This window comes from Brachypodium distachyon, chromosome 4, assembly GCF_000005505.3.
Source record: "Brachypodium distachyon strain Bd21 chromosome 4, Brachypodium_distachyon_v3.0, whole genome shotgun sequence".
Classification (NCBI taxonomy): Eukaryota; Viridiplantae; Streptophyta; class Magnoliopsida; order Poales; family Poaceae; genus Brachypodium; species Brachypodium distachyon.
This window is the reverse complement of record NC_016134.3, coordinates 24,993,882-25,006,112: the sequence shown is the minus strand read 5'-3', so window position 1 is coordinate 25,006,112 and position 12,231 is coordinate 24,993,882. Positions and strand designations below refer to the sequence as shown.

Sequence of the window (12,231 nt, the reverse complement as noted above, 5' to 3'; positions counted from 1 at the left end):
CGACGAACTCGCGCCGCAGTCCACCCACCGCCGATCACTTTGGGTACATGCAATCCTTATATGTGATTCTTTTTGTACGGAGTGATGCATGGATGGAGGAGAAGAGGACTCACTCCACTACCTCCCTGGCGCGGTCGTCCGCAGGCACTCGCGGCTCCTCGCCCTTGTCCGTCGAACGGGTAACAGCGGCAGAGACCAGCTCGGCAGCGGGGCTGCCCAGAACGATCTCCTCCTCAGCACATGGCCTCGAGCACGGCATCTCGTGAGGCCGGGCGCCGGGATCCAGCAGGCCCAAGGACCGGATGAACCTCTGGCAGCGCTCGTGGAGTCAAAGAACTCGTCGGCCAGCTCCTCCCCCTGCGCCATGGGCACACACGCACGCGCTGCTCCCACCGCACCACACGGCTAGACACGACCACCGGAGCCCGCCTCTTCTCTTCGGCGTCGCGCACCGACCGAGCGGCGGCGAAACAGGCGAGCCGAGTAGGACCGGATCTCGTGCGCGGCCGCTGCTGCTTCTCGGATCTCGGGAACCTCGGCAACGGGAGCAGAATCCCTCCTCGCTTCGTCCTTTATGGCGCGCCCACTGCCCTGGTGTCGGCCCTGCCACTCCTCCACCTCTCCTGTTGACTGGGTTGGGGACAGGATGGGATGCAATGGACGAGAGGAGAAGAATGAGGTGGGCTCGCGGGGGAGAAGACAGAAAGAGGCGGGCGTTATTTGCAATCCGCGCTCGCACTTGACTAGTATAGGACCTGGAATGAACTACTTATGAAATTTTTAAAACTAAAATGTGCAGTTTCAAAGAAGTAGAAGTAACTTGGGACATTTGCGAAAAAATTAGGAATTCCGATGCATTTTACTATTTCGTTTTTATGAAATGGAAAATGGGGGAAGTCGCCCGATTAGAAAAACAAAGAAATGCGGGCAAGTGCAAGTCAATCTGAAGTCTGAAGTTCTTTTTCCCGAAAACAGTCCGAAGTTATGAAACTCAAACGAGGCATGGAGACGGAGGCGCGGGCGTCTCTGCCCCAGCGCCTACTGCGGCTTCGTCTTCCTCCTCTGCTTCTCTTCACTCTGCTGCCGTTTCATCTCGCCCGCCGTTGAGGCAGCTCCGACGCTGGTCGCCCGCCTCCCAGGCTTCGACGGCAACCTCCCATTCCACCTCGAGACAGGGTAAGCATGGCCATACATGACTCCATCCCAGCTCAGGTGCTCATCCATTTGTTTGTTTATCAGCTCCTTGTCAACTGTCCATGGTAGCAGGTACGTCAGCAACATGGGGCTGCAAAATAAAATACTCCGTACTCATGAACATTGACAATCTCCACCAATTTTTTTATTCAACAGGCTCTCCGCGTACACGAGACTAAGACTGATGTGACCTCAAAAAGAAAAAGACTTTGATGTGCAGCTGTGCTCAGCGACCACACTAATTTAGAATCATCTAGGCGAGGGATGAACGGATGAAGGTCAGATATGTCGGCAAAGCCAATCTGAAGTTCTGAAACAAGCTAGGCATGGAGATGCAGGCGCAGGCGTCTCTGCCCCAGCGCCTGCTGCGGCTCCTCTTCCTCCTCTGCATCTTCTCCCGTCTCTTCTCCGCCGAGGCTGCTGCTCCGACGCTGGTGTCCCGCCTCCCAGGCTTCGACGGCGACCTCCCATTCCACCTCGAGACAGGGTAGGCATGGCCATAGATGGCATCCATTTGCTTATTCATCTGCTCCTTTTTAACTGATCCATGGCAGGTACGTCAGCGTGGAGGAGGAGAACGGCGCGGAACTGTTCTACTACTTCATCGAGTCAGAGGGCGACCCGCGGCGCGACGCGGTCCTGCTCTGGCTCACCGGCGGCGACCGCTGCTCCGTGCTCAGCGGGCTATTCTTCGAGATAGGTCAGTAAGATTCGGCCTCCGGCGCCGCCCGGCCCTTCTTCTCTGATCTCTCTGGTCTCCCACTCTCTTGCGGTTAATTTCTTTCTTGCAGGCCCGTTGAAATTCGTCGTCGAGCCCTACAATGAGGGAAGCATCCCACGGCTGCGGTACCACACCTACTCCTGGACAAAGTTTGCGAGCATCCTGTTCGTCGATTCGCCGGTTGGCGCCGGCTTCTCCTTCTCCCGGAACACCAAAGGCTATGATGTTGGAGATGTGTCTGCTTCTCTGCAGCTCAGAAAGTTTCTCAACAAGGTACTACTCCTCTTTCTATTTTTGTAGGGATATTAACCTTACAGTGAACTCCTGCGGCTTATATTCATTCTGCGGTATTGTAGAAGTTTTCAAACAAAGGAGTATAAGGGTGGAATCATAACCTAACACAGAGATATTTAACAAATTTATAGTTTTGAGTATACTAGTAGTTGTATTCACATCGTACAGTTGGATTACAAGAAAGTAAAAAACTAATTATGGAGTACTAAAATAACCCAAGATAATACTTCATTTTTATTCTGAAGGGTACTGGTTACTGTCAATTTCAGCTTATATATGCCTGCGATTGTGGTTGATCTGTCAGTTACCACTTTTCTGTTCATCTGTTGGATCAGTGGTTCACCGAGCATCAAGATTACCTCGCAAATCCTTTCTACGTCGGCGGAGACTCCATTGCTGCAAGGATCGTCCCATTCCTCGCGCTGAAGATATCAGAAGGTACTTAATTATTATATAGGTGCGTTTGAAAGGTTGATAGTCAATTCTCCTACTTCAACACGTTGTGCTTTTTTCAGATATTGAAGCTGGACGGAGGCCGACAATTAATCTGAAGGTAAGCTAGCTAACATTCACACAACGTCCATGCTGTTATAGGCATTGATGCTGCAAACAACTTCACTGGCATAACCTCAATATCACATTGTTTTGTAAGGGTTTTTTTTTTTAAATGGTCAGGGCTATCTGGTAGGTAACCCGCGTACAGGTGAAGGCATTGATTTGGGTCGAGAGTGCCATTTCTTCATGGAATGGGGATAATTTCAGATCAACTGTACGAGGTGATTAATTAGGCACACCTACAACTCCTGCTCGACTGACTGTTCGACTGCAGCTAACTACTAAAGATTCCCCTATATGATGTTGATCGATCTCAAGATGATAATGGAGCACTGCCAAGGGGAAGATCATATGAACCCCATGAATGCGCTTTGCGCACAACTTATGGACAGGTTTAACAGAGTAAGGATACAACATTTTGCCGTCTAAATTTTGTCATTTTGTGTATGAATTTAGTGAAAATTTCAATGAATTAATATATTCAACATAAATTACCTGTACCAAACAGCCATTATCCATGCTTCAGTCGTATAAATAACTGAATATATGATTATGGTTCATGCCTTGATATGTTATCTTGGTATTGAAGCAACAAATGGATGTTTCCCTGCAGCTGTTTGAAGAAAATTCCAAGCCACACATTTTGTATAAAAGGTGCATTTATGTGTCTCCCAGACCAAACGATGATACTACAGAAAGAAAAGTCCTGATGGAGGAGACTGGTCTGCTGAAACATGTACCACCTCGTCCTCAAATGGAATGCCAAGTAAGCCCATTTCAATTAACTCCATCGCTCAATAACTAAAGTCGTTGTGTGATAAAGAGAAGATCAAACTAAAATAATAAATCGAATGTACATTTCGTTAAGGTATTGAGAACAGAAGTTAATATATAATGCAAATAGTTGCTAAGAATGCTGAAACCTAAACAGAAAGTAGATGCAAATAATGACAAAAGGACATCAATATTTACTAGAACTGATAAAAATATTTAGCATGATTGGCCCGTGCAGTTGCGCCACAGACCTCTTTAATCAGATTTCATTTGTTGAAACCACGTAAGTATATAATAGTAAAGTATTTGCAAGAGTATCAGGTTACAACTTTTTTTTTTCAAAAGGGGAAGCGATCACCGGCCTCTGCATCAATTGATGCACACAGCCATTTTTATTGCAATGTGATAAAACATCATACAATTCACTGATCAGCGATAGTCGATACAAAGATAAGCCAACGAAATAGCTCTAACAAGACGAAATTATGCATCTAGGCGTCTAGTACACCGCCAGCCAGCCTGGCTGAAGATATCCCGAGCGACCATCTCCAGTCGGTTGTATCCAGTATCCAAAGGTTTCCGCAGACGCGCAGGAAGCCCACAGTCGGATCCAATGGGTAGCTCTGCAAACAACCTGCAAAAAATGTGGAACTCTGGTTCTATTAAAAACAACATCAATTCTGCAGTTCCAAATAGCCCAACAGAAAGCCGAAACTCCCATTCAAATATGAGCCTTAATTTTGTTGTCTAACCCAGTAAGCCAGTTGCCAAATAAATTAGTAATCGAAGTCAGTGGAGGCAGATTAAAAGTAATATTAATGATGCGCCGCACAATGCGAGCTAAAGGACACGAAATAAAGAGGTGATGTACAGTTTCATCGGAGTCACAAAAGCAACACTTTAAACTCCCCTCCCAGTTTCGTTTCGCAAGATTCTCTTTAGTTAAAAGAACTTTGCGGTCGAGAAACCACATAAATATCTTCACTTTTGAAGGAATTTTCAACTTTCACAGGTATTTCCGATGAAAAACCGTTTGTCCTTTCATAAAATCTGCGTACATAGACTTTACTGTAAAAATGCCCGAGGAAGAAAGACTCCAAACAAACTTATCCGGCTCACCAGAAAATTGCCCCAACATCAAACGCCGAACCAAATGCAGCCAACGCGCCCATTTGTGTCCATCGAGGTTCCGTCTAAAACTTATATTCAAAGGAACCGACGCAAAGACCGTAGCAACAGAAACATTTTTGTGCTGCACAATCCGAAAGAGCGAAGGATATTGATGAGCAAGAGGTGAATTTCCCAGCCAGGTGTCCTCCTAGAAACGAATTCCGGTACCATCCCCCGGATGAACATACCACGGCTAAAAAAGTCATCTTTAACTTTCATGAGCCCTTTCCAAAATGGAGAATCAGTAGGTCTAATAGACGTATGGGAAAGGGTGTCACCACGAAGGTACTTGTTCTGTAGCAGTTCCTGCCACATCCCTTTCTCATGAAGGAGCTTGAAAAGCCATTTGCTTAGCAAGCATCTATTTTTAATTTCCAACAACTCAATGCCCAAACCACCTTGGTCCTTAGGACGATAGATGATATTCCATTTGGTCAGCCTATACATCCGCCGATGCTCGTCAGACTGCCAGAAGAAACGAGATTTGTAGAAATCCAATCTCTTGCGAACCCCGACGGGTATTTCAAGAAAAGATAACATAAACATGGGCATGCTAGTAAGAACATAATTAATGAGGGTAAATCGATCGCCGTAGGAAAGAAGCTTACCCTTCCAACACCCCAACTTTTTCTCAAAACAATCCTCCACCGACTTTCATTCCTTATTAAGCAGTTTACGGTAACGAACGGGGATCCCTAGATAACGAATTGGTAACGACCCCGAGTCACACCCGAAAATGCTCTTATAGCTAGATTCCTCATCCTTAGCCTTCCCAAAACAAAAGATCTCACTTTTATGGAAGTTAATTTTAAGACCGGAGAGCTGCTCAAAAATGCTGAGTATAAGCTTCATGTTAATAGCTTTCGCTAAGTCATGCTCCAAGAAAAGAATCGTGTCGTCAGCATATTGGAGGATGGAAACCCCTCCCTCAACCAAATGAGGAATAAGGCCTCCAACCCGACCATCCTCTTTTGCCCAAGAAATAAGGATAGCCAGCATATCCACAACAATATTAAAAAGCAGCGGCGACAACGGATCACCCTGACGTAAGCCTTTCCGGGTTTGGAAAAAGTGACCAATATCGTCATTCATCTTAATCCCCACACTTCCTCCCTGAACAAGACGAGAAATCCAGTCGCACCAAATAGGATCGAAACCTTTCATTCGGAGCGACTGTTCGAGAAAAGGCCATTTAACTTTATCATAAGCCTTCTCAAAGTCAATCTTAAACAAGACTCCATCCAGCTTCTTCCGATGAAGCTCATGGATGGTCTCATGAAGCACAACCACCCCTTCCAAAATGTGCCGGCCTGGCATAAAAGCCATCTGCGTAAGACTAATCACTTGATGGGCGATCCCCACAATATGATTAGTAGCTACCTTAGTAAAAAATTTGAAGCTCACATTCAACATACAAATAGGACGATATTGCTGGATCTGAATTGCATCCTCCTTGGGAAGAAGAGTAATTACGCCAAAATTAAGTTTATAAAGAGGCAGCTCGCCCGACTAAAGCTGTGTGAAAAGCGCCATCAGATCAAATTTAATAACATTCCAGAAAGTTTGGTAGAACTCGGCCGGAAAGCCGCCAGGACCTGGAGCTTTGTTACGTTCCATCTGAACGATTGCATCGTGCACCTCGTCCTCCGTAAAAACAGCCACCAAAATAGCATTCTCCGTCGGAGAGAGTTGAGGGATATCCTCGATCTGATCTTCCAAAAGAGAAAAAGAATTTGGCGGCGATGCACCAAACAATCTCTTGTAGTAATCGGAGATAAACAATTGAAGGTTCGCTTGTCCCGTAATTGTCCCCTCGTCCTGCTCGAGTTAGAAGATTTTTTTCTTTATGTTCTTTCCATTAGCGATGAGGTGAAAAAACTTCGTATTATTACCTCCCTCCTGGACATACTTAACTTTAGCCCGCTGCCCCCATTTCGACTCTTCTTCCCGTCGGAGCTTAGATACGAAATCATTAGCCTCCTTCAGGGTAGACCGCTCGGCCGTCGAAAGGTCTATAGATTCAGCCTTGATATCAAGAGCGTCAATAATCTTTAAGAAGTGATCCCTTTCTTTCTTATAAACCCCACTAATATTTTTGGCCCAACCATGAAGGAAATGGCGAATGTGTCTAATCTTATTTTGCCAACGCTCAATAGGCGTGTTACCCGATGTAATAGACGCCCATTCAGTGGCGATTATCTCATAAAATCCATCCTGACTTAACCATGAGAGCTCAAACGAAAAAATAGCTTTATTACCGAGGTGAACCTGATCGCCAGAATCAATAATCAAAGGAGTGTGGTCAGATCCTGAACGAGGCAGAGCATGAACCGACACTAGCGGAAATTTTTGCTCCCAACCAATACTAGAAAGTATGCGATCTAATTTCTCATAAGTCGGAGTCTGACGTCTACTAGCCCAAGTAAATTGGCGCCCCGACAGAGCAATTTCCCTCAAGTCTAAGCTCTCAATAATAGTATTAAAAATAAAAGGCCACCTAGCATTAAAATTATCATTATTTTTTTCCTCACGACGGCGAATGATATTAAAATCACCACCAACCAGCATCGGCGGGACTTCCGCCTCACAAATCCGAACTAGTTCGGCCAAAAATTCCGCCTTATGCCCCACCTGGGCTGCCCCATAAACCGGAACCAAAACCCAGTCAAAACCATCCACCTTGGACCGTAGCTGGAATTTAACACAAAATCCCCTGTGTTAACCCAATTGACGTGGAGGGTTGTTGTGTTAACCCCAACGAGTATACCACCAAATCTGCCGTGCGGGGGTAGTATACCAAGCAAAGTCTAAAGCCCTAGCCAAGTGATTCAAAAAGGGAGTCGAAAATTGGAACGCCTCGTCTCCAAAATAGCCACAAAATCCATATGCTACTCACGGACAAGATCATGTATAAAGCGATGCTTAGCTGGGTCATGAAGACCTTCACTATTCCAAAATATACCTTTCACCACGAATAACGTCTCTGTTTTTTAATCCTAGAGCTCCGACGAACGGCTGAGCAATCGTAGACTTTCTTCTTTCGAGGGCGTGTGACTCTCACACAACGATCCGACTGATCATCCTCAATGACAACCGACTCATCATCTAAGTCTACACAGAGATCTGAAATCTTCGAGACATATATTGTGTAAGCCATCTACATCCCCATTTGCAGTCCCAACATTCTTATGAAGTAAGGAAAGCGCTCTCTCCATCTCAACATCCTTAAGTAAATTAATCGATTCACTAACAGATGAAATAGTAGAACCTAGAGACACCCCAATACGACTAGCCCTCTGCATGATTTCAGAATCAGGTAGTTCAACAAAAGAAAATTTTGAAAGTAAATTTGTACCTGAATTAAAGTTCTTGTTGCGGTCACGAGTCCGACGAGCCGCGCGCTCCAACTAGGTAGCGTCGCCATCCGGCTGGGCATGAAGCCTTGCACTGGATCGCACCCCAGACGTCGCAGCATCCTGGATCCCGCCGAACGCAATCATCTCGGCCACCGTTGGAGTAGATGTCCCATTCGCATGTCCGCCTGACACACGAACAGGAGCAACCGGAGCAGCGGGCGACTGCCCGAGCACAACAGCCGCCTGCTGTTGACCCCCGGACAGATGCAGCTCCCGGGTGACACCCGGCTGAGGAGACCTAGCCCGCACGGCCGGACGTTTTTTTTTTTGAAGTTCAACAGCCGCCTGCTGTTGACCTCGGAAGTTTTTTTTTTTTGAAGTTAAACTGTAAGAGTTGCACGATTGCAGTCCGACATTATATAGATATATAATTTTTACAAAGTGAGACCTTCAAGGATCGAACTCTGGTGGGCTGTTAGCACACCTGGCTGGCTGACCACCCAAGCTATGCTTGGTTCTCATCCATTTGGGATTCGAAAGGTTATTTATGGGCTCAAGCAAGCTCCCCCTGCTTGGTAGCATTTCAATTTTGTGGTTCAAGCTGCTGACTTTTCTCCCAGTGAACATGACCCTGCACTTTTTATTCATATATATTTGAGTGAGATCGTACTTTGTTTATGCTCTCTGTGGATTATATGTTGATAACTATAGATGATCAGGCAAACATTGCATTTGTTAAGAGAAAGTTAAATGAGCAATTGAAGATGCTAGATTTGGGGTCCCTCGGCTATTTTCTGGGAATTGAGGTTGATCATACTGATTATGGTCACTATCTCTCTCAACATCGCAATATTCAGGATTCAATCTCACGTTCTGGTCTTACAAATACGCGAACTGCTGCCACACCCATGGAGCTTCAGCCTTCCTCTATAATTCTACCGATGGAACATTCCTTGAGGTTGAGGGCCCATGTTGCTCTAGGCCCTACTATAGCAAGCCCGTGATGACCATGTAATCCTAAGATATATTGTCATGGGCGTACATCCCTATAGGGCCACAGCCCTAGGTATCCATATAAGGGACAATATCCCATTAGCATCTCCTAAATTATTAGTTAGGCACGAGATAAGATAGGAATATTGAGATATGGTTTGTTAGGAAAGGCGAGATTAGTTTCTTGGATGTCAAGTCGAGTCTTCCCTATATAAAGGGCCCCCTTTAATCGTTATGAGGCAAGCAAGAATAAGCCAATCTAATTATACCTCCTCCCTGCCCTTGAGGTGCGGCTGCCTTTCATGGCGCCGTCGCGCCTCTTGGGTCCAGGGTCACCTCGTACAAGCCCTAAAGCCATTATCCCCCATGTCGTGAACCTGGTTCATGACAATTTGGTATCAAAGCAGTCGATGTCCACCGCGCCTGATGCCACGGAGTTATCTCCTTCCACCAAGTTTGAAGCTACATGCGACAGGATTAAAGCTACGTTTGACGAACTACAAGCCCGATCGCAAAGGCTAAAGATGCGCTCGACAAGGTGCATGCAATTTGCACCAAGGTCCGCGCGTCGGTGGATCAACGGAAAGCAGCCACGCCAAGAACCATATCCCCAATAGTTGCAGCACCGCTGATCTCGTCTCCATCGCCATTGCCTTCACCGCCGCTACTGGTTTCATCGTCGATGTCCCTACGGGTGACACAACTAAAGCCAGACCTGGTGGTAGTGCAACCTGCCAAGCTTGCGAGGAGCAGCAACAAGCAACAGGGAAGAAGCGCCTCTCGGGGCGGGCGCAAGAAAAGGTGGTGAGACGTGCTGCAGCAACATGGCGGTTCCTGCACTCAGGCGTGGGGACAAGCGAGAGGCCACTTCTTCCAAAGGTGGCAGGGACATGGGTGCATCATCATCCAAAATCAAAGGTGCTGCACAACCATGACATCCATGGCCGGCCATCAGCTTGGGGCCTCCTCGGGCTTCAACCGTGGCCTCCACCGCAGCTCGAGGACGAGCTGCTCAAAAAGGGGGGTGTAATGTCATGGGCGTACATCCCTATAGAGACACAGCCCTAGGTATCCATATAAGGGACAATATCCCATTAGCATCTCCTAAATTAGTTAGGCACGAGATAAGATAGGAATATTGAGATATGGTTTGTTAGGAAAGTAGAGATATGGTTTGTTAGGAAAGTAGAGATTAGTTTCTTGTATGTCAAGTCGAGTCTTCCTTATATAAAGGGCCCCCTGTAATCGTTATGAGACAAGCAAGAATAAACCAATCTAGTTATACTTCCTCCCTGCCCTTTCATGGCGCCGTCGCGCCTCTTGGGTCCAGGGTCACCTCGTACAGGCCCTAAAGCCATTATCCCCCATGTCGTGAACCTGGTTCATGACATATATGTTCTTCTCCTTGCAATACAGAAATGATTTGGCCAATTTCTCATATTCAGTTGACAAATTTAAGCCGTTATGACTTGCTTAAATAGTTGGGTCCGCGTAATGAATAGCCATATGTTTTTTTCCTTGCATAACTATTTTTTTCACGGTTGACAATCGTGTGTTACTTGATATATAATGGATAGATATTGGAAAGAAAGCATACATACAAATAAAGCCGCTTGTCAAGATGTTACTAAATCATCAAGAGTTTTTTCTGAATCTGGTTAGAATTTCCCATCTGCAGTCTTACGGTAACTACCTGTTATATTTCTGGGCTAACAACAATATGACATGGGAAACCCTTGGGATCAAGAAGGTAAAATCACTAATTTTCTCTTCAAGAAGAAATATTTGTTTTTCTATGCAATTTTTAACCCTTCTCTTATATTGCCAATAACTTAGGGGAGCATGGACGAGTGGGTGAGGTGCCACAATGGAGATCTACCTTATTCAGAAGACATCAAAAGCAGCATACAGTACCATCATAACATTACGACAAAAGGGTATCGTGCCTTGGTATATAGGTTAATGCGATTAAGTATTTACTTTACTTTTCGAAATGGGTGATATTACTTAAACAATTGACAAGTATGCAGAATTGTACTAGAACATATGGCAATAAAATTGGAGATATTATTGCATCCATCTTCTACTATATATAGATGGTACTTTTTAGTTTTCCAAACCTCTAACTTCTCTTCCTCTACAGTGGAGATCACGATTCTGTTATACCATTTCTGGGCACACAGTCCTGGGTCAGATCACTCAACTTCCCAATTGTGAATGAATGGAGGGCTTGGCATCTCGATGGACAGTCCGCAGGGTGAGAATTTATCTATACCCGTTAAGTTGATTTTTGTATTATTCAAGAATGTAAATTGGTTTGGAAAATACAGATATTGTTTTTGAAATATGATCTGATGCATCGATGTGCAGATTCACCATAACATACACAAATAACATGACGTTCGCTACCATAAAGGTAACAATATATCTATCTCTCAGCCTGCATTTTGAGACTGGAAATTTGGAACATACAAACTTGTGCCTGGATACGATCCCGGATTATCATGGGACTGTTTAGTTGGACACTTTTCATTCCACAATTCAAATTATATGTAATGCATTATAAATTAATGGTGTTGTAGTCTTGAGACAAATTGCTTCATCCAACTACAGGGTGGTGGGCACAGTGCGCCTGAATATCAACCAGAGAGATGCCTCGCTATGTTCAGGCGTTGGATTTCTGATGAGCCACTCTGACTAATTTGCCCGCCACATAAGTCTTGTTGGAGAAAATATATATGGTGTGAGGATGTGAAGTCTGATGCTTGTTCTTCTCTCCTGATGGGAATTCTGATGTTTTGATTTTTGGGTGTTTGGATGTTACTAGTGATTTAATGTTTATATTGAAACAGAGGTTTCCACGGCCATTGCTAATGTTTTAAATGGCAGTCCCAGAAAACCCGCAAAAGGATTCAGCCTGCTTTGTTCCGTTCTGAAGATTCTGTCCGCAGTATAAAGTATGCACTTTGTCTTTTTTTAGACCAGCAGGATGCTACCAAAGTTCCCCAAGAAAACGGAGTAGTTCAGTTGTTCTGTATGAGGAAAAATAAAACACAAATGTAGGCTGAAACATACATCAAACGTTCATTTCAGAATACTCGGACAGCGAAGCTTCAGGCGTAGCAGCAGAATATAGGCGAACGAGGAACGACCTGGGCGAGCTTCGACTTGGGC

General features: G+C 45.3%; 1 pseudogene; it reads left to right on the top strand.

Moving 5' to 3' along the window:
* The first annotated feature begins 954 nt into the window (after positions 1 to 954).
* Positions 955 to 12,036, top strand: LOC100836059 (annotated as a pseudogene).
* The last annotated feature ends 195 nt before the right edge of the window (positions 12,037 to 12,231 follow it).